The sequence below is a fragment of the Tursiops truncatus genome, chromosome 6 (assembly GCF_011762595.2).
Source record: "Tursiops truncatus isolate mTurTru1 chromosome 6, mTurTru1.mat.Y, whole genome shotgun sequence".
NCBI lineage: Eukaryota > Metazoa > Chordata > Mammalia > Artiodactyla > Delphinidae > Tursiops > Tursiops truncatus.
The window spans coordinates 102293995-102315659 of NC_047039.1; the positions used below are offsets into that span (position 1 = coordinate 102293995).

The 21665-nt window shown below is 50.6% G+C and overlaps 2 protein-coding genes across 3 annotated transcripts in view; both read left to right on the forward strand.

Moving 5' to 3' along the window:
• Window positions 1–885, forward strand: part of LOC117312808 (uncharacterized) — a 54351-nt gene extending 53466 nt beyond the window's left edge. The window contains exon 5 of the mRNA XM_033859331.2: window positions 608–885. The gene's annotated coding sequence lies outside the window, so the exon portion shown is untranslated. The remainder of the gene's footprint in view (window positions 1–607) is intronic.
• An 828-nt stretch (window positions 886–1713) lies between these two features.
• GSN (gelsolin) overlaps window positions 1714–21665 on the forward strand; it is a 56770-nt gene continuing 36818 nt past the window's right edge. Inside the window, exons 1-2 of one of the 2 annotated variants that reach the window (XM_033858511.2) lie at window positions 1714–1831; window positions 13730–13818. The gene's annotated coding sequence lies outside the window, so the exon portion shown is untranslated. Of the gene's footprint in view, window positions 1832–13729; window positions 13819–13841; window positions 13954–21665 lie in introns of those variants that run through there. The other variant, XM_033858513.2, reaches the window with a different exon arrangement.

Consider the following 21665-nt stretch of genomic DNA (forward strand, 5'->3'; position numbering starts at 1 on the left):
TGCCTTCCTCCCCATCTATCCCGCAGTGGGCCACAGGCAGCCTCTGGGAAAAAGCAGGGAGTGGCAGAGAGAGGGTGGGAGCCTCCTGGGGGTGAAGGTGGGAGCCTCCTGGGGGTGAGGCATCCTGCTTCAGTTCTCAGAGAAAGTGGAACTGGACAGAGTTTGCCAAGCCAGGAAGAGTGGCAGAGTATGACAGAGGACATTGAGCAAAGAAGAGGGGGCCAAGGACTCAGACATGCACAGTGTCGCTTGTGTGAACTCGGGAGAGCTACTTAACCCTCTCTGTGCCTGGGTCTCCTCATCTGAAAACTGCACATGGTAACGCTTACCCTGGGGGAGCAGGGAACGGGTAAGGTGAGGATGAACGTCGGTAGCATGTGGGAAACCCAGAGCATGGCACGAGGTGTTCAAGAAATGGTTCTTGTAATCACTAGAGTTGTAGAAAGGGATTGGGGGCAGGAGGAAGAGCCAGGCTGGGATTTCCCCAGGCCCTGTGGCTTCCCTGACTGCTACTCAGTGGAAACACTAGGAAAAACCAGGAAGTGAGTGTGTGCTCTTAGCTTCTCTGCTACTTTGACAACACAAGCTTTTCTGTCTCTATTCCCAGCACTCGGCAATTATTGACTTGGTACATTTTACCTTCTGTTGGAGGGAGGTTTACCCAGCTGAACATGGGACTGCTGCCAGCACCTTAGCTGAGAATGGACCTCGCAGTCATCTGCTCTAGTCTCCTGCAGTGTGAATCGTCCCAACTCGGAGTCACAGAGCAGCTGCAAGAGGCCAGGATATCACATGTGCACAGGACTGTTGGGAGGCTGTCCTATGCCCTCCTCCATCGTAAATGGCTCTCTGTCACATGCATGTGAGATGCTATTGCTATAAATAAAATATTACATTTGTTTAAAAGTGACGTGGCATTCATATTTTGACAAGGTGGATTTGCTCTATCATCTAAAGTAATATCCGCCGTCACACTAATAAGAACGTCCATTTATAGAGAACCCACGGTACCAGCCATTGTGTTAAGAGTCTTTCTCTCACTGAGTCTTCCCAACAGCCCCGTGAAGAGGAAACTATGATGTCCATTTTACAGATGAGGAAGTTGAAACTTTGATACGTTAAGTCACTTGCCCGAAGTTACAGGACTAGTAAGTGTGTGTGGGGGGGGGTCCACCCCAGGCGGTCTGACTCCAAAGCCGCCGCTTAATATTTTAAAGACAAGGATGCGCTTTGGCATTTCTTATATTTCTTGTTTCTGAATGCAGTTGGGAATCATTCTGATCCTTTGTTCCCTTCAGTGGGTCTAGCTGCTGCTTATACGCCTCCCCGGTTTTGTGGGTTGCCCAGGTTTCAGTGGTTTTGCCTCTGAAGCCTGAACTCCCCCGGAGCTGAATCCGCCTCCGCACGCTGCCCATTCCAACTGAGCTCTTTGGCCCCAGCCCAGCTCAAGCTCTCCCCGGGTCTCCTCCCCTGCCCGCCAGGTTCCTTCAGATCTCCCGTCCGCCTCCGGGCCTCAGTTTCCTCCCGTGTAAAGCAGGGAGCTTGATGCTTTCCTTGGGCAAGTAGCGAGGGGTCTGGGGCAAAGTCACATGCAGTGCACTCCACGAACGCCAGCCCGGAGCCAGAGTCGCCATCCTCCCCGCCGCCTATGGGAGGGGCCGTCGCTCCTCCCCTCTCCCCCCCGACCGCACGGCGGCCCCGCCCTGAGGGCGGCTCCCGCCCGCGCCCTGCCCATCCCAGCCCGGCGACCTCAGCGCCCCTGCCCTGCAGCCAGGAACCAGCTGAGCACAGCTGGACCCAGCAGCCGCCGTCGCCAGCGCCGCAGCAGCAGGTAGGGGAGGGGAGCGACCACGACCCTGGGGCATCTGGGGATCCCGGGCCTCTGGGTCTTTCTCCCTCCTCTCGCGGTCCTGTCCGAGGTTGCCCGCGCCTGGATCTCGGCCCGGCAGCCGGGGCATCGCTGGAGAAGAGCTTCCTCCCTCACCTTGCTGGTCTTCCAGGGGACCAAGGAGAGTTGGATTGGGGGCTTAGGGCAGGGGAGGAGGAGGTTCAGGCCTCCACCCACAGGCCCCGTTTGCTGCAAGCACCTGAACTAACTTTGACCCAGTTCGCGCGGTTGGGGTTAAGTGGGCCCGGGGTCACCCCTGCACTCGCTTGCCGGCGGTCTCCAGCGCGCGGGCTGGGCGGTGGCTCCGCTGGGCGGGTCTGCTCCGCGGATCCTGGATTCCACCCAGGGTTAACGCCTTTGCCTGCGCTCCCCCGACGATGAGGAGCCCTCGACCTCCTTCCTCTTTCAGGGCCCAGGACTGTTAGAAAGTGCTTCCTCCTACTCCGGAATCCGCTTGCACTTGCTACCTGTCGGTACTGTCTTTTCCCCCGCCCTGCAGAGTATGTTCTCTTCCCTGACGCACACGGAAACTTCTTTCAGAGTTGAAGACGGTGATGGGAATCTCCCTTTCCCTCTAGGCCCCCATCTCTTCTTGGGTCCAAACGTTCTTGGGTCCAGATCGTGATTACAGCAGTGTTTCCTGGCTCAGTGCAGGCCGGCTGCTCTGGACAGTGGCCAGAAGGAAGCCTGGGTCCTTGGAGACTGTGGGGGATGCAGGGGACATTGGCTTCTTCTGCAGCCCCTCATCTGCCCAGACATCCACTCCTTATCCTGCTTTCACATCTTCCTCAGAGCAGAGAGGACATCTTTACAACACCCAGAACTCTGTAGGGCCAAGGACATTCAGGGCTGCCCTGGGGGTAACTGCTTTTTGTGGAAGGCAGGGCCTCTGGAGGCTTTTAGGCTTAATCCTGCAGGTCCTGTTCTCCCAGGACCATGTTTCTGACCAGGGCACTGTGAACTCTTGCCGCACTTTACTTTACAGTGACCATAGCTTGTTGGAGTCTCCCCGCAGCCCTGTTCGTTCCACAGTTGAGAAAACTGAAGGGCCCTGAGAGTTTGTGACTAGCTGATAGTCACGCAATGAGGAAGGGGCAGGGACTAGCTGATAGTCACACAATGAGGAAGGGGCAGCGCTGGGACCCAGTTGCAGGCCTCACTTAGCTGACTCCTAGCTGGTGGGACTGTAGACTCTTTCTTGAGTCTCGAGTTCCCTTCACGAAGAAACTGAGCACTGCAGCAACACCCCTGCACCAACACACACCCACATGTTGGGGTGCTGGCTGGTGTTTCTTGGGGATGTTAATTAAGGGGTAGAGGCCTTGGAACAAAGGAGGTGGGCTGGGAGTGGGGACAGTTGGCATCCAGCTCCCTTGAAACTCCATTTTCCTCTTTGGGGCCTCACTGTTTATAAATGCCAGGGAAATTGTAAACAGCCGGGGGAGCTTGCATTGGCACCCGGGTGAGTTTCACAGCAGCAAATGTTTCCGTGTGAATCAGGGAAAGGAACTTTCCTCCAGAATTTTCCATAGTCTTTTTTATTGTGGACTGACATGAATCTGGAAAAGCAAGCGGCTCCCAGGAGGAGGCTGTAGGGGTTGCCTCTCATGGCATTTCCTTCCTTCCCTCCTTCCTGGATTTAGCGCTCTTCTGGGTCCATGTTCTGTGTCTTACCCTGTGAGGGGCCCCAGAGCCTTGAGGAGGACAAAGCTATTTGTCCTCAAGATGCTTCTCATCTGTAGTGGTTGGAACAAACATGCAATACTGAGAGCTACTTCAGCCTAAAGGGGTGATTAAGTCTGTCTGGCCGACCCAGGCCTTGGAGATGAGTAATAGTTTTCTAGGGCATAAAGCGATTGGGGAAAAGGCATTCTAAGAAGCTGGAACAGCTCATGCAAAGGCACTGAGGTTTTCTGAACAATCAACATGGCTAGAATGACAGATGAGTGAAAGGTGGAGTGGTGGGAGTCGAGACCGTAAATCAAAATGGAACTAGATTGTAAACTAAGGGCTTTGAATTACTTTATCCTGAAGGCAGTGATCAAAACTCTCATTAATCTTGTGGCTGATGTAGCAGATGCATTGGAAGGGGCTAACTGGAGGCAGGGAGATCCCGAGGAGGCTGTTGGGTGGTCAAGAGAGTGCAGGTCTGAACCGGAGCAGAGACCACGGAATGGACTAGAGTGGCAGATTCTGGAAGCCCAGCTGAAGAACCTGTCAGAACCTGCAGTAAATTTCATCTCAAAGCAGACAATAGGCTTGTAGCTATCGGATAAGGTTGCTGTTATTCTGAGTTGTTCAGTGTTGGGTTTTACTTTTAAAGCAAAAAGATATTGTTAAAGATTCAAACGTAAAGAAGGGTGTAGAGTGGGCTTCATCCCTCTAACCCGCTTCTTTCCCAAGAGGTGGCCCCTGTTGACAGCCTTGTGTGCACTTCTGCCAAGCTGGCACAAGCAAGGGCTGTAGACTGGATGCCTTCACACTTCTTAGCCATCCAGTGCCAGAGGGTCACTTCTCCCCACTCCATGTGGGCAGTTTGGGTCTCTCATGAGAAGTTGCCAGGTCATGGAGATGATTTCTGTATGGTCTGTCATCCTTTGCTGAGGCATTTCTTCAAGAAAACTTTACAGCCTGTATCTAGTCTCTGAGCATGTATATTTGGTTATTAGAGATTGTAGGGCTAAGAGAAGTTAGACACACTGACCTAGGAGTGGAGCTGTAGTCTGAGTTCTTCTGAGTGACCTTGGACAAGTCCCAGTTTGTTGGGCCTCAGTGACCTCATCTGTAAAATGGAGATGTTGGTCTCCGTGATAATAATAAAAAGCTACCTTTTAGTAAAACAAGCGCTGGAACATTAATTACTTTGTTGGTTCCTCACAACCGTTCCTCTAAGGTAGCTACTATTATCCGCTTTTATAGAGGAGGAAACTGAGGCTCAGAGAGGCTAAATAACGTGCCTCGGGTTGTGAGGCTGTTGGGTGTCGGTGACAGGATTCTGGAGGTCTGACTGTAGAGCTGTAGCTCTTAATCACTGCACTAAATGTTCTCCCGGAGGTTCTGTTTAGTCCTGACATGATGAGAACTGAGGGGGAGTTTTGCTGTGGCTGTGACGAGGGATGCAAATCAGTGTGTGTGGCTTGGGGAGCTCAGCTCTGCAGCACACAGGCCTGGAGGGGCCTCTTGGGACTGTGCGTAAACTGATGCTTTTCTGTACTGTCTACAGGACTCCAGAGTGTAGGTCCATCTCCCCTCCGTTTTAGGGAATTCAGGCTCTGAGAGGACACAGACTTGCCCAGGGTCACTCAGAGAGTTAGCAGGGGACCCAGCCAGGCCCAGTCTCCCTCCTTTCACCATTTGAGCCCATGCTCTGGAAAGCTTTCTGAGGAAGCCAGGAAGAGTGGGCACCCCTCTTGCCCCACGGTTATTTCCTGAGAAAATGCTGGCAGAAGCAGGGAAAACCAGGTCCCAGGAGCTATGCATTTTGGGGGGGAGGGAAAGAAAGAGACCAGTGTTCAGGCAGCTGGGGGATGTTAAGTAAAAATATCTCCTCCCTTTCAACTGAGTGAGCCTGTGTCATATTTCAGCCTGGTGTGGTTTGAGAGTTTGGAGACCACAGGCAGGCTGGGTTCCTGCTGCTCTCTAGTTTTTCTTCCCCACTCTCCACCCCCGGCTGTAGACTGACTGCTCCCCCCTGCCCTGCCTGGGACCACATCAACAATTTAAGGGCAGGGCAGAGGACAGCAGTAGGCGTGGTGGGCAAGGCTGGACAGCAGAAGGCCTGGGCTTGGGTCCTGGTTTTGCCACTGACAAAATACTGGGTGACTTGAGCTAATCCTTGCCTTCCTCTGGGCCCCGGTGTCCTCCTGGCACTAGGGGGGTGGATAGAATAACGTCAGGCTTTCCCAGCTCTGGTGGCCTCTGAGTCAGGGCTTTGTGCTCAGTGCAGGAACATGGGACCCGCACGTCTGTAAGCATAAAGTGAGCCCACAGCAATCATTTTTGTTTAAGTGACTTGCACCAGTGCCAGCTGGACATTCAGCTACTGTTCATAAATTTGGTCTTTGTGTGTTGAATTGGTTGTCCATTTTACAGATAAGGAAGTTGAGGCCTAGGATTCATTCATGTATCCTAGTCCCTGTTCCATAAGCAATAAGGATGAGGGCCCCTGTCTGTAGTATTCTTACTGTCTGTGTTCACTTTTTGTCTTCACTGCCTTGTTTAATCTTTTAACAGCTCTACTAGGGAGGAGATATTGACTCAGTTTTACAGATAAGGAAATTGATGTTCAGCCTAGAGAGCTGAAATGCCTTACTTTCTCTTTTTTGAGCCTCACGGAAGCCCTGAGGTTGTTATGGGTCCCATTTCACAGATGAGGAAACTGAGGCCTGGAGATGTGAGCTCTCATGCCCAGGGGTCCCCAGGGACCACGTGGCCAGTTAGGTTCCTTCCCAGGCCCCCCATCCTACTCCTTCCAATACCTTGCTGATTCTGCTTCAGAACCTCTTACATTCAATGCTTGGACTCAGGGGTAACAGTTTTCTTCCTGGGCTGTAATGTATCCCTGAAACATGCTCTTCCCAAGGGGGCTCCAGCAGCAGTTAGAGCCGCAGAGCTTCTCAGGGAACTCGGATGAAGGCGCCGCAGAGCTTCTCAGGGAACTCGGATGAAGGCGCCACCGCACCAGTGGGAGTAGATTTATTTATTCTGCTGAACTGGTTAAGCAAACAACCTTATTTCTTTCCAGCTTCAGCAAGGATATCATCTGGGCTCCGCTTATTCGCCAGACAAAGAATATACACCCGGTATATGTGAGCCTTCAGGGTGGGGCTTGGCCCTTAATTTTCCTTTTATAGTGGCTGTGGCTGTGCTGGGCCCTTGGTGGGTACTCAGTAAATACCAGTTAATTTGGGGGGAGTGGCAAAGTGGTATGGGTGGGATACCCATGGGATATGGGTACTTTTCCCCGCCTCTTCCAATGACTTTTTTTCTTGTTCTAAATATAACTCTTTATGATAGAAAATCTAGAAAATAAAAATAGCATAAAAAAATAAGAACTGTCCATAATTCTGCCAACATGAGATAATCGCCGCTAACATTTGGGTGCATTTCCTTCCTGATATTTTCAGCACATTTTTTTTTTTTTACCCCCATATAATTGTGGTCATACCACATTTGTAATCTTCTATTCTTTTCAGTTTTTTTCCAACATTATAACATAAATATTTTTTCATGTTATTTAGTACTCTAAATTTAATTTTTAAAAGAGTTTTAAAAGTATACTTACTCAGCCATAAAAAGAAACGAAATTGAGTTATTTGTAGTGAGGTGGATGGACCTAGAGACTGTCATACAGAGTGAAGTAAGTCAGGAAGAGAAAAACAAATACCGTATGCTAACACATATGTATGGAATCAAAAAAAAAATGGTCATGAAGAACCTAGGGGCAGGACGGGAATAAAGATGCAGACCTACTAGAGAATGGACCTGAGGACACGAGGAGGGGGAAGGGTAAGCTGGGACAAAGTGAGAGAGTGGCATGGACATATATACACTACCAAATGTAAAATAGATAGCTAGTGGGAAGCAGCCGCATAGCACAGGGAGATCAGCTCGGCGCTTTGTGACCATCTAGAGGGGTGGGATAGGGAGGGTGAGAGGGAGACGCAAGAGGGAGGAGATATGGGGATGTATGTATTATGTATAGCTGATTCACTTTGTTATAAAGCAGAAACTAATACACCATTGTAAAGCAATTATACTCCAATAAAGATGTTAAAAAATAAAAAATGATTAGAAAACAAAAGTATATTCTACCTAAGTAGATAAATGCATGTTTATTTAAAATCTTTCATTCCAATAGTCTGGGGGAATTAAAGAAGTGAAATAATGCATTTTATTTGTAAAAAACAAGTTTTACGTTTTTATTATTAAAATGATAAATGCTGACCTGATTTTTTATTATTCTCTATTATTGTATCTATGGTGTGAATTGTTCACTTAACTGATCCTGTATTATTAGGCATCCAGGCTGTTCATAAACAATCCTGCAATGAACATTCTAGTGCATAAATTATTCCTCTTTCATTATTTTCTACAAGAGAGCCCAAGAAATGAAGTTGTTGGGTCAAAAATGATGTATTTACAGCTTTTGCTACATTTTGCCAAATTGCCACCCTTGAAAGGTTGTAGCAGTTCTTTATTTCCACCAGCCATTCACAAGGGTGGCAGCATTCTTTAAGGAGCATTGGAAGCTGGTTATCAAAAGGCAAGCTGTCCTGTTAGAAGGCTCAGGGACCATTTTCCTGAAGCATCTACTTCATTTCTTCATTTAGCAAATACAGGCATAAGTTGGAGGTATTGTGGGTTCGATTCCAGATACTACAATAAAGTGAATATCGCAAGAGAGCGCGTCACACAAGGTTTTTGGTTTCATAGCTCATGTGAAAGTTATGTTTACACTATACTGTAGTCTATTAAGTGTGCAATAGCATTCTGTCTAAAAAAAAAATGTACATACCTTAATTCAAAAATGCTTTATTGCTAAAAAGTGCTACCCATCATCTGAGACTTCAGCGAGTCGTAGTAGTAACAGCAAAGATCATTGATGACAGGTCACCATCACAAATATAATAATCATGAAAAAGTCTGAAATATGGCGAGAATTACCAAAATGTGACACAGAGACACAAAGTGAGCAAACGTTGTTGGGAGAATGATGCCACAAGGCCATTTGCTCGAAGGGTGCCACACACCTTCAATTTGTGAAAAACACAGTATCTATGAAGCACGATAAACAGAAGTGCAACATAACGAGGTATGCCTGTAGATCTGCACAGTTCAGCATCAGTAAGGGATAACGATTAAGATCCCAGGCTGAAGAGGCAGAGAGACTCTGGTTCTCACTCCAGTTTCTGCTTGGCACTTGCCGTAAGACCTTGAGCTTGTGCCCGGTCACTGCTCTGCCTCCATGCTTAGGACAGAGGGACTTGCCTTTTTGTTTCCAGAGCAGAGACTTTGTTGTGATTGTGGTCACCCTCTGCTGAAGGCTTCTCTCCTGACTGCCTCCTCGCCTTGAAACCGTTTCCAGATTCTGACCATAACAGCTGGACCTCGGGAGTTGCTTGGTCCCACCTCCTCACTCCATGGCCAGGGATGCTAATGCCCAGAGAGAGCAAGTGAATTTCCTAAAGCACAAAGCAAGTTCTCTGATTTCTGCTCCACCACTTGTGAGATTTCAAAAGTTCTGGTCTAAACCGAAAGGATTTCAGTTATTATTAAACCCAAGACCTGGGAAGAAAGGAACTTGGTCATGGTCAGACCCCGAGTCTGTCCTGGCAGTGTTGTCCTGCGAAAGTCATTTTCCTCTCTAGCCGGTTTCCGCCACTGTGAAATGGGGATGGGCACCTTCTCTGGTCTGCCTGGGTCTACCTTTCCACCAGTCAAAGGCTTAATCACAAGATCCAGCGGCAGGTCTTGGTCTCTTGATTGTGCATCCTAAAGTGGGTGACCTCAAGCTTTTTGAGGTCAGTGGTGCAGACGTTAGGGCAGAGACTTAATATTACAACATAAAAAAAGATGCCTTTGGACCCTTTCTCTCCTCGGGGGAAGGGTTTTGTTAACAATGTTGCAGTTGGTTGTAAGGGGTGTTCTAGAGCATCTCAAACTTATCTTGCACACAAATCACCTGGGGATTTTGTGAAAATGCGATTCTGGTTCCATAAGTCTGGAGTGGGGCCTGACACTCTGCATTTCTAACAGGCTTGCAGGTAATGCAGATGTTGCTGGGCCAGGGACCACACTTTGCACAGTAAGGTTCTAAATCCTTTGGTAAGGGCCCAGACTAGAGCCCACATCTCTTGATGTCTTCTCTTTGAGGTTCTTTCTACCCATCGTATTTGCCTCCCTCCTCTCTTCACAACACTGAGTTGAACTGTATTTGGTCCACAGTTATGAGTTTCTAGAATCTGAACAGCCCTTGAAATATTTTGCTACCTAATTGCAGAGCGAGGTAGGGCTCTTCTTCAGGAGAGAGTGACTCAGTAGGAAGCCATCTGAAGGGGGAGAAATACAGCTGAAGGACCTAGCATTTGGCATAAACATTTCCACCAGAAGTTTTTATACTCAAGATTATAAATATTATTCTTTTGTAGCTGTAGGCTGCAAACTACAGCCCCGGGGAAGCCCCAGCCTGTTTTTGTATGTCTCTAAGCTAAGAATGGTTTTTACATTTTTTTAGATGTAAAGATGTAAAAAAGAAAATCCAAAACTAAACAAGGAAATATATGCAACAGAGAGGGCATGTGCCTGCAAAGCCTAAAATACTCACTCTCTGGCTCTTTACTGTCAAAGTTTGCTAACCCCGGTCTAGAGTAAGTGGAGCTTTATATTTTTCTCTAGTGAGCGAGAGGCCCAGCCTTATAGCTTGAAATTTAGCGAGACCAAGGTATCGAGGAGGCAGCCTGACTTGATGGGAGCTGGCCCGACATCTTAGCTGTGTGACCCTGAGCACATTGCTTCACCTCTCTGAACTTCTGCTCTTCCTTCACAAAATAGGGACTGTGACATCTGCTGGCTGAGTTATTATGAGGATGAAACATGGTGTATGTAAGGAATTTAACACTTGGTAGGTGCTCAAAAAATGACAGCTGTTGTCATTGGGGCGGCCATTTGAACCCTTCTGGCGTTACTGGACAGATAACACGTTGCCCCCACCAAATCTGAGGGTCCTCCCAGCGAGCTGGGAGCAGTCTTTTAGGATAGAACACCTCTGTTCCAGCCTCCCCCAACCACCACCCCCCCCTCCAGGGCAGAAAGCTCCTCTTCAGCCACCCGGACAGATGGGGTTCCTGGTGCTTGTACGCTTTCACTAACGGCAAGCTCTCTGCTCACTCTTTCCACTTGTGGGCAGCTCTGACTATTAGAAAGTGCTTCTCTCCCTCCCTAAGATATAATTCAGCAAACAGGCGCCACGCGAGCCCCAGACTGGGACGGTGAGTACTGGAAGGACACTTCCTCTTTATGGCTCCATCCAACATGTGGGTGGTAGACTCGAGCTAGTGGTTTATGGACCTTGTTTCTAAGTTGTGGCAGCCTTAAGGTCCAAAATGGAAAACAGACCAACTTGGAGTTAGCTGGAGCTAATTCTAAACCCAGTTGAGTTTGAAACTCTGGGGCTCTCGGTGTCCAGAGCCTGGAAAAGAGTGTAATGCTCTTTCTGCCCATAGATGGCAGCACCTGTACCCTTTGCCGTCTCTGTGAACGCGTGTGCGCATGAGTGTTTATGCACGTGTGCACACACGTGTACACGCATGTGTGCATGCATGTGATTTACCAGTTTTTTCCTTCGATGAATCTTGAGCTGTGGTGGCCCTAGACTAGGCGCTGGGATAGCCAGGAGCAGGTCTTGGTCTGATGGGGGAGGCTGACTTGGAAACAGACCATTAACAGTGTGACAGGGGAGATGGGTGGTGGCTCAGAGGAGCTCAGCCTCATGGGGGAAGGGGAGGTTAGAGGAGAGCTCTTGGAGGAAAGCTGGGCTTGATCATGAGCGGGAGAAAAGAACAGGAGGGATGGAAGAGAGTTTGGGAACAGAGGAAACAGTCTGTGCAAAGATTACAGGAAGATTCAAGGAACAGAGTGCAGCTGCCTCTGGCTGGAGCTTGGAGGGGTGTGGGTGGAAGACAGGAACTGATGAGAGCTGAGGCTCAAGGCGCTGATGGGGGCAGATCGTAAAAGGCTTTGAAAGGTTCGCTGAGGATCTTGTGTTTTACCTGGGGGCTGTCGGGGAGCCATGGTCGAGTCTGAGCAGAGGAGTAACAGTGGTCTGGGCTTGCTTTGTAGGCGAGGAGAGAGGAAGCAGGAGGACCAGGTAGGAAGCACTGCAGTATCCCAGGTGAGAGGCAATGGTGCCTGGACCAAAATGTTGGCAGTCGGGGTGGGGAGAAGTGGATGCATTAGGATAGAACCAGCAGGCAGTTTTGCAGCTGAGAGTGACAGAGCAGGGAAGACTGAAGAGGTGGGTGCCTCGGTGTCTGGCCTGGCCCCATGTGTACATGGTGGGTGACGGTGCTGATGCTGAGATGGAGAGCATTGAGGGTGAAACAGGTGGCACTTGGGAACAAATGCAGCACTGCCGGTGAGGATGAGCGTGAGATTTGGAGGTGTGTCAGAGAAGGGGGCTGGATTTGAAAGGTTTGTCCTCAGGGAGTTAACAGAAAGTGGGACGTCATTAGTCATTTGCAGGAGCCCAGCTCTACTTCGATCTATCCCGTGGAACTGGGAAGTTTCTGTGGAACTCTTTGAAGAGGGCCCATGGAGGTGGCATTTAGGGGCATCTAGGTCATGGGGCCCAGATAAGCGCCCAACCTCTTTCCAGATCCCTTGCTATGCACTGGTGCCACTCACAATGCAGACATCCGCAGGAATGTCTGCGCCATTTACTGTCAGCTAAGAATAGGGTTCATTTGTGTCTTAATCCCAGGAGCCTGCAGGGCTCCACTGCATTTGGAATCTTGGACTGTCTCCCCTTGGCTTGGAGGTTTGTGCAGAGAAATTGACCAGTTCAGGCAGGAGCGAGTGTGCTCAGCTGCTCCCTGAATGTGGATGAGCTGTGAATGAGTCTGGGAGTGAGGTAGGGTGACGATCCAGGTTGTCCCTGAAAGTGTGGGAGCTGAAAGACTGGGCTGCACTATCTACTCTGGGGCCGGCGTAGGCTGGCCCTTCGTTTAGTCATCCAGCATATACCCACTGGTCCTGCTGTTTGCTAGGTCACGTGCCAGCGCTGGAGTTTCAAAGGCAAAACAGTCTAATGGAGCTCACAGTCTGATGGGAGAGAGAGACCCATCACCAGATAGTGATAATACAGTCTTACAATAATAGAGCAATGCTAAGCATAGAGGTGGGGACATGGCATGTAAACAGCTTGGGTCCCCAATCTGCACCAGTACAGGATGAGAAAGATATAATTGTTAGAAAAAGGCTTAGAGATTAATAATCAGAGTAAGCACATACGCTGTTCAAAACCCTAGACATATTTTATCTCATTTAATCCTCATAATGGGCCTATGGGATAGGTTCTAACATAATCCCTCTTTTACAGAGAAGAAAACTGGGACTCAGAAAGATGAAGGAACTTGGTTAAGTTACATATTAGTTAAATGAGGGGCCATTTTTGTCTAACTCCAGGATCTTGAACCACAGCTCTGAAGTTGACCATAAGCTAAATTCAGTCATGCAATGAGGTTACCTTCAATGCTCGTGGGACTTTAGGCTGCATTAATAGAGGCATGATATCTAGAATGACGGAGGTGAGAATTCTGCTTGCCCTGCCCTGGATAGAGCTCGGCTAAATGTTGAATTCTGAGCCTTGTGCCGTCAGTAGGGACCGGGTTCATTTGAAGTAGATCAGGGAAGCAGGGGGAGGGAACCAGACACCTTGATCTCAGGAAGAGCTGGAGGAAGGGGGGTGTACAACTTGCAGAAGACTTGAGGGGCCCAGGGTCATTGTCTTTAAGTCTCTATGGAGACATTGGGAAACCGGGTGGCAGACCTGTTCTGGGTGACCCTAGAGGGTAGAGTTAGGACTAGTGTGTATGAGGCATAGGAAGAGAGATCTTAGCACATCCTTGTGACAAGCCTTTTAACCAGCCAGACTGTCCAACAGAAGGTCTTGCAGCCTTGGCAGGAAGTGAGTGCCCCGTGGCTGGAGGTGTGCAAGTAGGGGCTATGTGACCTTGGTGTGGAGGGGGGGTGGGGATTGGGGACGAGCGGAAGTATCAAATGGGGCTTTGACAAGATGACCTTGAGCCCCTGACCCTGGGAGTCTTGGCCCTTTCTTTACAGGTGGTGCTGATAACGTCCTGTACCGTGCTTCCGCCTTGGTCCTGACACCTCCCAACAGGAGCAACCGTCTTCACCCAGCAGACTGCAAGGTAGGTAGAGCAGTGCAGACACCCTGGCGTCCTTCTAAACCTAGCCCTGGCTGCCCAGGGGAGTCTGGAGGGGACTGTGGAAGCAGCTGCTGGTCGCCACAAGTGGATTCAAAGGCAGTCGCCGAGGTTTTTCTAGTAAGTCTCAGCGAATGCTTCTGCTCATTACTTCATTTACCCCTCACGGTCCCTTGAGAGGGAGGCCAGACAAGGGTGATCCCGTGGGGAAGAGGCAAGAACTGGGCTGGGTGCCAGGGCTCCTGGGCCCCGAGCCTGGCTGTGCTGCTTGCGTGCTGGGTGACTGTGGGAAAGCGCTTTCCCTCTCAAGGCCTCTGTTAGCGCTTCTGTAAGAGGGTGGACTCCCGTGAGGAGGAGGTGTAGGAATTCTTTGGAGAGGTGAGAAAAGCTGGGGTACGGCTGCCAAGGAGGCTCCAGGCTTGTTGACCATAGGAGGAGTGAGAAGTGTGAGTCATGGGGAAAGTGGATGAGTCATACCCACCTGGGATGGCCGGCAGGGCGGGGCCCGCCTGACTATCAGGTTCACAGGTGACCCGCTGAAGGAGGCTGAGAGGCGGGGGGTGGAGTGCAGAGTCCTCGGCTGGAAGCAGGAGGCCTGGTTCAGGTGCCAGCTCGGGTCTCGGTTTCTCTGCCTATAAAATGGGTGCATTTGTCACCCCCGCTCACCTAACAAGGTTGCCGTGAGTACTGCACAAGCTCATAGATGCTGACGGGCTTTGTGAGCTGTGGAAAGGGGAAGTATCAGCCCTAGGGGAATACCCCAGCTTCCAGTGTCGGAACAGAAAGAAGTGAGTTTGTGATAGCAACCATGCGGAGAGCCTGGAAAACACCCCTCCAGGTCATGACATCACCCTTAGCTGCCAAAAGGAGAAGGGGCTGAATGCCTCAGGGCTGACTCATCCTTGCAGCCCAGCTGGCTTCCGGGGGGTGGGGGGGTGGGGGGGGTGGGGGTGGGGGTGGGGGGGGGGTGACACGACAAGCCAACTGCAGTTGGAGCTGTTCCTCTTTCCCCAAGCTTAGATGAAAGGGTCTTCCGATGGTCTCCAGAATGTTGTGTCCTCAAAGCTGGGGATTCCTACAAGGCCTGCTGGGTCCTGAGAGGGGGACTTGTCCAATTGTAGCCGTATCCCGAGGGTTCTAGATAAAGGGGCAGCCCTGAAGCTGCCCAGACAGGAGGGATGGGGGCCGTCTTGGTTCTGATGCTCCTGAGTTTGAGACCGAGCCCTGATAACTCCCAGAGCCGAGGTGCCTCAGAGTGATCCGTCACCAGAAAGAGTTAAGCTGTGTTAATGTTTTCGGCGACAATGACACAGGAACCATCTTCTGCTTTCCCACTTCTGCAGAAGTGAGCACCCACCGAGCGAGTACCTGTCAGCTGAGGGCTTTACGTGTTCACCCCTTCCCTCCTCCATCCCTGTGCTGTACCCTACCTCACGCCCACCTCTGAGGGACCCCGCCGGTGACCTCCTCCTTGTCAAAATCCAGTGGTGTTTCCTCCGCTCTCCATGTCCTACCTCTCTGGAGCCTCGGGTACCTCCTCCTTCTGGAAGCTCTCTCTTCTTTTTGCTTCTGGTGGGCTGCACCGTTCACTTCATCTCCTACTTCTCTGACCTTCCTAATCAGGGCCCTGGTTTTTCTCCTCAAACATTCAGCAGGATTCTGACTACTTCTTTCTCGAGTTACACGTATAATAACATAGTTACTATATATACGATACTATAGTAACGTAGTTCATTCATTCGTTCATTCATTCATGCCTGCATTCACCTGACAGAAATTTGGGCCCTGGACTGGGTGATGGAGAATCAGCAACGATCGAGATTTTTCCAACCCTTATGGTCTTACCGTCTTGGGTCTTACATACATTGTTCTACACATAACAAATTCATTCTTTCCTCAGCTATGAAGGAAAGGACCAGCGTCATGGGAGCATATGGGATTGGGTGGGTGTGATGGGATCTTGTCTGGACAGATGAGGGAGGCCTTCCTGAAAACCCTCAGACCTGAAGAAGAAGTAGAAGGTGGCTGAGTGGGTAGGGACAGAGCCCCAGGCAGAGGGAACAGCATGAGTGTGGCCTTGAGGAACTCAAAGAAGGGAGCACGACGAGAGAAGGGCCTGGAGACCAGGCAGCACCTTGGTCGTGTGGGCCCTTGGGGACCTTGGTTAGGGTTTGGACTTTTTCCTAGACCCCTGGGGAACCACTGGAAGTTTTAAAGTAGGGGAGAAGTTTGCCCTGATTTCGTTATTAGAACCCTTGAAAGAGAGTCACAAGCCCCACCCTGATGAGCCCCGAGGCTGTAATTTCTGGCTCTTCCACACTGTGGCATCCTGACGCTGTTCGTCAGTAGAAGGCTTGGTGTTGGGCAGCCCTGAAATGTGTACTGGGTAGTATTCTCTGGGCTCCTTGCATTTTTTTCATTGCTGAACTTCTGCACTGGGGAGAGGAGGTGAATCAGACCCTGTCCTGCCCTGGGAGATCCAGACCTGCGGTGGCTGATGCCTGGGGCCCTGGGAGCCGCAGAGGGCTTCCCCCTGAGTCAGGCGCGAGGCTGAGAGGATGGGCATTCCAGGCAAGGGAGGTGCCCGTGCAAAGGCTTGGCCCCCTGCTGGAACCTCTGTGCTTGGGGACTAGTGAGCAGAGTGGCTAAAGCAGGAGGGTGGGGTTGAGGTGGGGAGACTGGGAGAGCGCGCGCGGGAGAGGCTTCGAACGCAGGGTCCTGATCCTCTGGGTGTCAGGGAGCCGTGGCAGGTCTCGAGCTGAGCAGTGGCTTGAGCAATGGGATTTGAGAACAATCAGCTGTTGGTGGGAGGCAGAGGGGAGGGCGGATCGAAGGGGCAACACTGTGAACTGGTTGGAGAGAATGAGTATCCCTGGGTGAAGTCTTGTCAGTCCCACCCACCTACACACACACAGTCAAATGCTCTGTGCCTCTTTCTGTTCTGTGTCCTGTTGGGTCATTCCCCCGTCGGCTGGCCCTCCTGAGCTGTTTCGCTGGGGTTTGGTTACACCCTGGGCTCCAGAGGCAAGCAGGTCTGAGCATCACTCTGGCTCTGACTTGCTATTTGCCCCTTGACATGTCCTTTAACCCCTTTCAGCCTCAGTTTCCTCATCTGTGAAATGGGGGTGATATTAGGGTTGTTGAGGATTAATGATGGGGAAGTAAAGTCCTAAGCATATGCCTGGTACCTAGTGGTGGCTTGGTTATCTTTATTTCCCTGTTGGTTGGTAATGGCCCAGTCTTTGTCATGATCTGCCCCTTTGGGAGGCCTCCTCTGTGGCCATAAATCTGTAATGTGAACTGGAAACAAGGTGTCCCCAGAAGCCCTGAAGGGAGCCTATAGTGGGATGCCGAGTGGTTTGGAGATGCCTTTACACTTCCCCCACTGGGGTGTGGCACGGGGCTGGGCTCCGAGAGCTGGACCAGGTCTTAGCTGTCTTTTAGCACCAGCACTCAGCACAAGACTGGCCTATCATGGTTCTCATAAATACTAAACAAACAAAAAAATTTTTTAATTAAAATAAAGTCATAGACCTCAGGCATCCATCTACCAGCACCTTCATCTTATGACTGAGGAATCTGGGGCCCAGAGAGGGATAGTGACTCCTCCAAGGCCACCCAGCCCTTCAGTGGCATGGCTTGGGCCTGTCTCAAGTATTTATTGCAATTCTAATTTTTAAAATACTGACAGGACTTCCCTGGTGGCGCAGTGGTTGAGAATCTGCCTGCTAATGCAGGGGACACGGGTTCGAGCCCTGGTCTGGGAAGATCCCACATGCCGCGGAGCATCTAGGCCCGTAAGCCACAACTACTGAGCCTGCGCGTCTGGAGCCTGCGCTCCGCAACAAGAGAGGCCGCGACAGTGAGAGGCCCGCGCACCGCGATGAAGAGTGGCCCCCGCTTGCCACAACTAGAAAAAGCCCTCGCACAGAAACGAAGACCCAACACAGCCAAACATAAAAAAATAAATTAATTAAAAGAAGGCTCAACATTTAAAAAAAAAATACTGACAATTTCAAAGTTCCCAAGTAGACTGGGAAAGGGGTAACAATGTCCCCTAGACAATTCTGGGGAGCATCCTGGCTAGAAGGGCCCCAAGGATATCAAGTGCAACCTCCCAGTTTACATTTGGGGAGACTGAGGCCCAGAGAGAGGTAGTGACTTGCTCAGCGTCCCCAGAGAGCGGGAAGCAGAGGAGCAACCACAAGGCCCATTTCCAATAGCCTGCAGTAGGTGGGTGGGCTCTTCCCCCAGCCCACTGCCTCGTGTTTGAGAAAGTGAATTAAAGCATGAACAGTAGTGTCCTGAGGAAGTTTTGGGTTTTAACTGTGTCAAGGCGAAGGAGCATTTCTGGAACTGTGTGCCTGTGGAGTTGGGCCTGGCACAGCTATTTCAGACTAAGCCGCAGGGCCCTATTTATAGGCCGATGTGATTAGATTGATGTGGTCAGGAGAGGCCCGCCTGTCCTCTGCCCAGCCCAGCTATGGTGGAGGAAGAGGCCCTCAGGGGCGACGCTGACCCATGGGTGAGTAGCAAGGGATCTAGGGTCGTCCCCAAGGCCTGCTTGGAAGAGGAGCTCCGGGGAGGCCTCAGGGGAAGTCCCAGCCCTGACTCCCAGTTCATCCGCCAGCCAGGCCCTCTGCAGAGATGAAACCAGCTCCGAGCCTATTCTCTCCGGGCTTAAAAAATCCTCCACTGCCTCAGACCAGGCCAGGACCCCTAGCAGTCAGGCCGCTCCAGTGTTTACCCACCAGGTCTTAACCCCAGGCCTGCCTCGCCAGTGTTTGCATTTTCCAGTGGGGGCACACCTCCGAGCGTTTGCTTTTGCTGTTCCCTCCGCCTGGTGTGCTGGTTCCCTGTTCCCCAAAGACAAACCTCCATTCATCCTTCAAGACCCTGCTCGAATGCTCCTTTGTGGTTCAGCAGGCCCTGAGCGCTTCCTGCCTTGTGTTCCTGCTGCCTAGAGCCATTTGGGTGAATACCCAAGTTCATGTGTGTGCCCCACTGGGCCGGGGAGTCCTGAGGCAGGACCTGACACAGGGAAGAAAGGAGAAAATCGTGTGTGGTTGAGCCCCTACTGGGCCATTGACCTTACGCGGTTTATGAGACAAGATCAGCATGCCACGCTACGCGGTAGGTATTTTTAAAAGGAGTGAGAGTAGCACTTTGGAGTCAGATAGCCCTGGGTTTGGACTCTGCTCTGTACTTCCTAACTGTGTAACTTTGGGCTGAACCTTTCTGGGTCTCAGTTTCCCCATCTGTAAAATGGGTATGATGCTAGCCATGAGTTTTGGGGAAGCATTGTCAGCAAGACAAAGCTGAGAAGGACTTATCATGTTGCCTGGCCCACGTTGAGCTTCTATGTGCAGGAGCAGGTGTTATTTACTCAGGGGAAACTGAGGTCGGAGCAGGGAAGCGCCTTCTCTAGGGCTCAGTGGTGGAGCGGAAAGACCAAGTCTTGGGGTCCCAGCTTCCAACTCCATCCTGTATTCCCCCTCCTTCCTCTTTTAACCCCCTGGGCCTATTCTGTTCCCAGATCAGGGGAAGATTTGTTTGGGGATTGTTTTTCCTAAGAAGTTTCCTCTCCGGTGCCCCTGGATGACTCAGAGCCCTGAGTCACCAGGAGGCTGAGGGCCAGGGAGGAGTGGGGCGGGAGGAGGAGGGAAGGAGAGAAGGAACCAGGAAGCGGCCCCAATTCCAGCCCAGGCCCTCCCACTGCTTGATGGACTAGATCTGGCAAGTCCCCAGTGCTGCCTGGCCTCAGTTTCCCCAAGTGCGAGAGGAGATGTTGGGCTTTGATGAGCGTTTCCCAGTCCAGGTTGAGCCTCATCACCCCAGGTTCCCAGGCCCCACCCCGAGCTATAGACAGACGCTGGGCGTGGGGTTTTCAGGAGCTCCCCAGGTAACTCTGCTGCACACCTGGTCTGTAGAGGTGTTTGGGAACCATGAGGCTCATGGCTGCTTTCCCCTGGGCCTCAGAGGGGCTGCTCAGCCTCTGCTTGACCGTCAGCACGAACTCACGGAGAGCACTTTTCTTGCCGAATGCCTTGGCGGAATGGTGCCCGGGAAGCGCATGGGCTTTAAAAAACCAAAACCAAAACCAGCTTTATTGCAGTATAACTTATGTAAATTGCTGGAGTAAGTTTACATATAATTTACATACATATAATTCACTGGTTTTAATTAATTCAGTAATTTTTAGTAAATTACATGAGGGATGCCAGTGTCACCACAATCCAGTTTGAGAACATTTTTATCACCCCTCATCACCCCTAAAAGGTGCCTGTGCCTGCTGGCCAGCACTCTGCACACCCACCTCCTAGCCCACCACTAATCTACTTTCTGTCCCCCTGGATGCCCAGACCTGTGTGCAACTCCCAGCTTCACCCTTTCTGGCTGTGTGACCTCCTGCAGGTTATCGCCCCTCCCTGAGCCTTGGATTTCTCTCCCGTAGGGGAGGAGGCATCGCCTCCTTGTAGCTCTTTGGTTGAATTGGACTAACGTGATAGAGTGTCTGATGCACAGTAGGGGCTGGGGTCGAGCGAGCCTGGTAGGCAGCACACAGGATGTGGTACAGATACGTGGGCACAGTTGTAACAATACGGCAAACATCTGATAGACTCACTGTGTGTCAGGCACTGGGCTAAGCCCTGTAATTGCTATATCTCCTTCAATCCCCACGACAAGACTTCTTAGGTAAATGTCAATATCATTTCCATTTTATAGCCAAAGAAACTGAGGCACTGAGAACGGGAGTAACTTTTGCAAGGTCGTGTAGGTAACGGTTGATAGTACTAGGAGTCAGTCCCAGAGCCTGTCCTCCTTGACCTTCACACAACAGATGGGAATCATGGAGCAAGGGACACAGTGTGTGAACCCAGGGCAAGGTTTATGGCATACACTTCCAAGGGACAGGGCCTGCGACAGGGGACGTGGGATTCAAAAGATGATAGATAGCACAGATCTTCCTTAACTTAAAATGGGGTTACGTTCCAATAAGTTGAAAATATCTTAAGTCACAATGCATTTAATACACCTAACCTACCTTGCCTTCACATGTCATAGCTTAGCCTAGCCTACCTTAAATGTGCTCAGAACACTTACATTAGCCTACACTTGGGCAAAATCTAACACAAAGCCTACTTTATAATAAAGTGTTGATTATCTCATGTAGTTTGTTGAATACTGTCCTGACGGTGAAAAAACAGAATGGTTGTCTGGGTGCAGAATCGTTATGAGTGTACCAGTTGTTTCCTCTGGTGATCGCGTGGCTGTCCGGGAGCGGCCGCAGCCCAGCATCACAACAGAGAATAGTACAGCATATCGCTAGCCCAGGAAAGATCAAAATTCAAAATTGAAAGCACTTTTTTTTTTAAAAGTCTTTATTGAATTTGTTACAATATTGCTTCTGTTTTATGTTTTGGTTTTTTGGCCATGAGGCATGTGGGATCTTAGTCCCCCTACCAGGTTTCTAGGGAATGTGTATTGCTTTTGCACAGTCGTAAAGTCCCCAAATCCTAAGTTGGACCATCACAAGTCAGGGACCGTCTATACAGAGTACATCACACAGCAGAAGTGACATGGTGCATGGTGTGTGATCCAAGCTGTAAGTGACATGGGACGCAGCACGTGGACCGTGCACCAGGGTACACAGGCAGGACAAGGTATGAGGAACACAGGGTCTGGTATGGGACACAGAGAACACGGTGTGTGGGACGCTGGGCGTGGTTCAAAGTATATGACGCAAGAACAAGGTCCCCAGGGTATAGGGTTTGATGTACGGCAGCGGGGCACAGAGGGTCCTTTTTTCATGTCAGTGCCTGGGGCCCCAG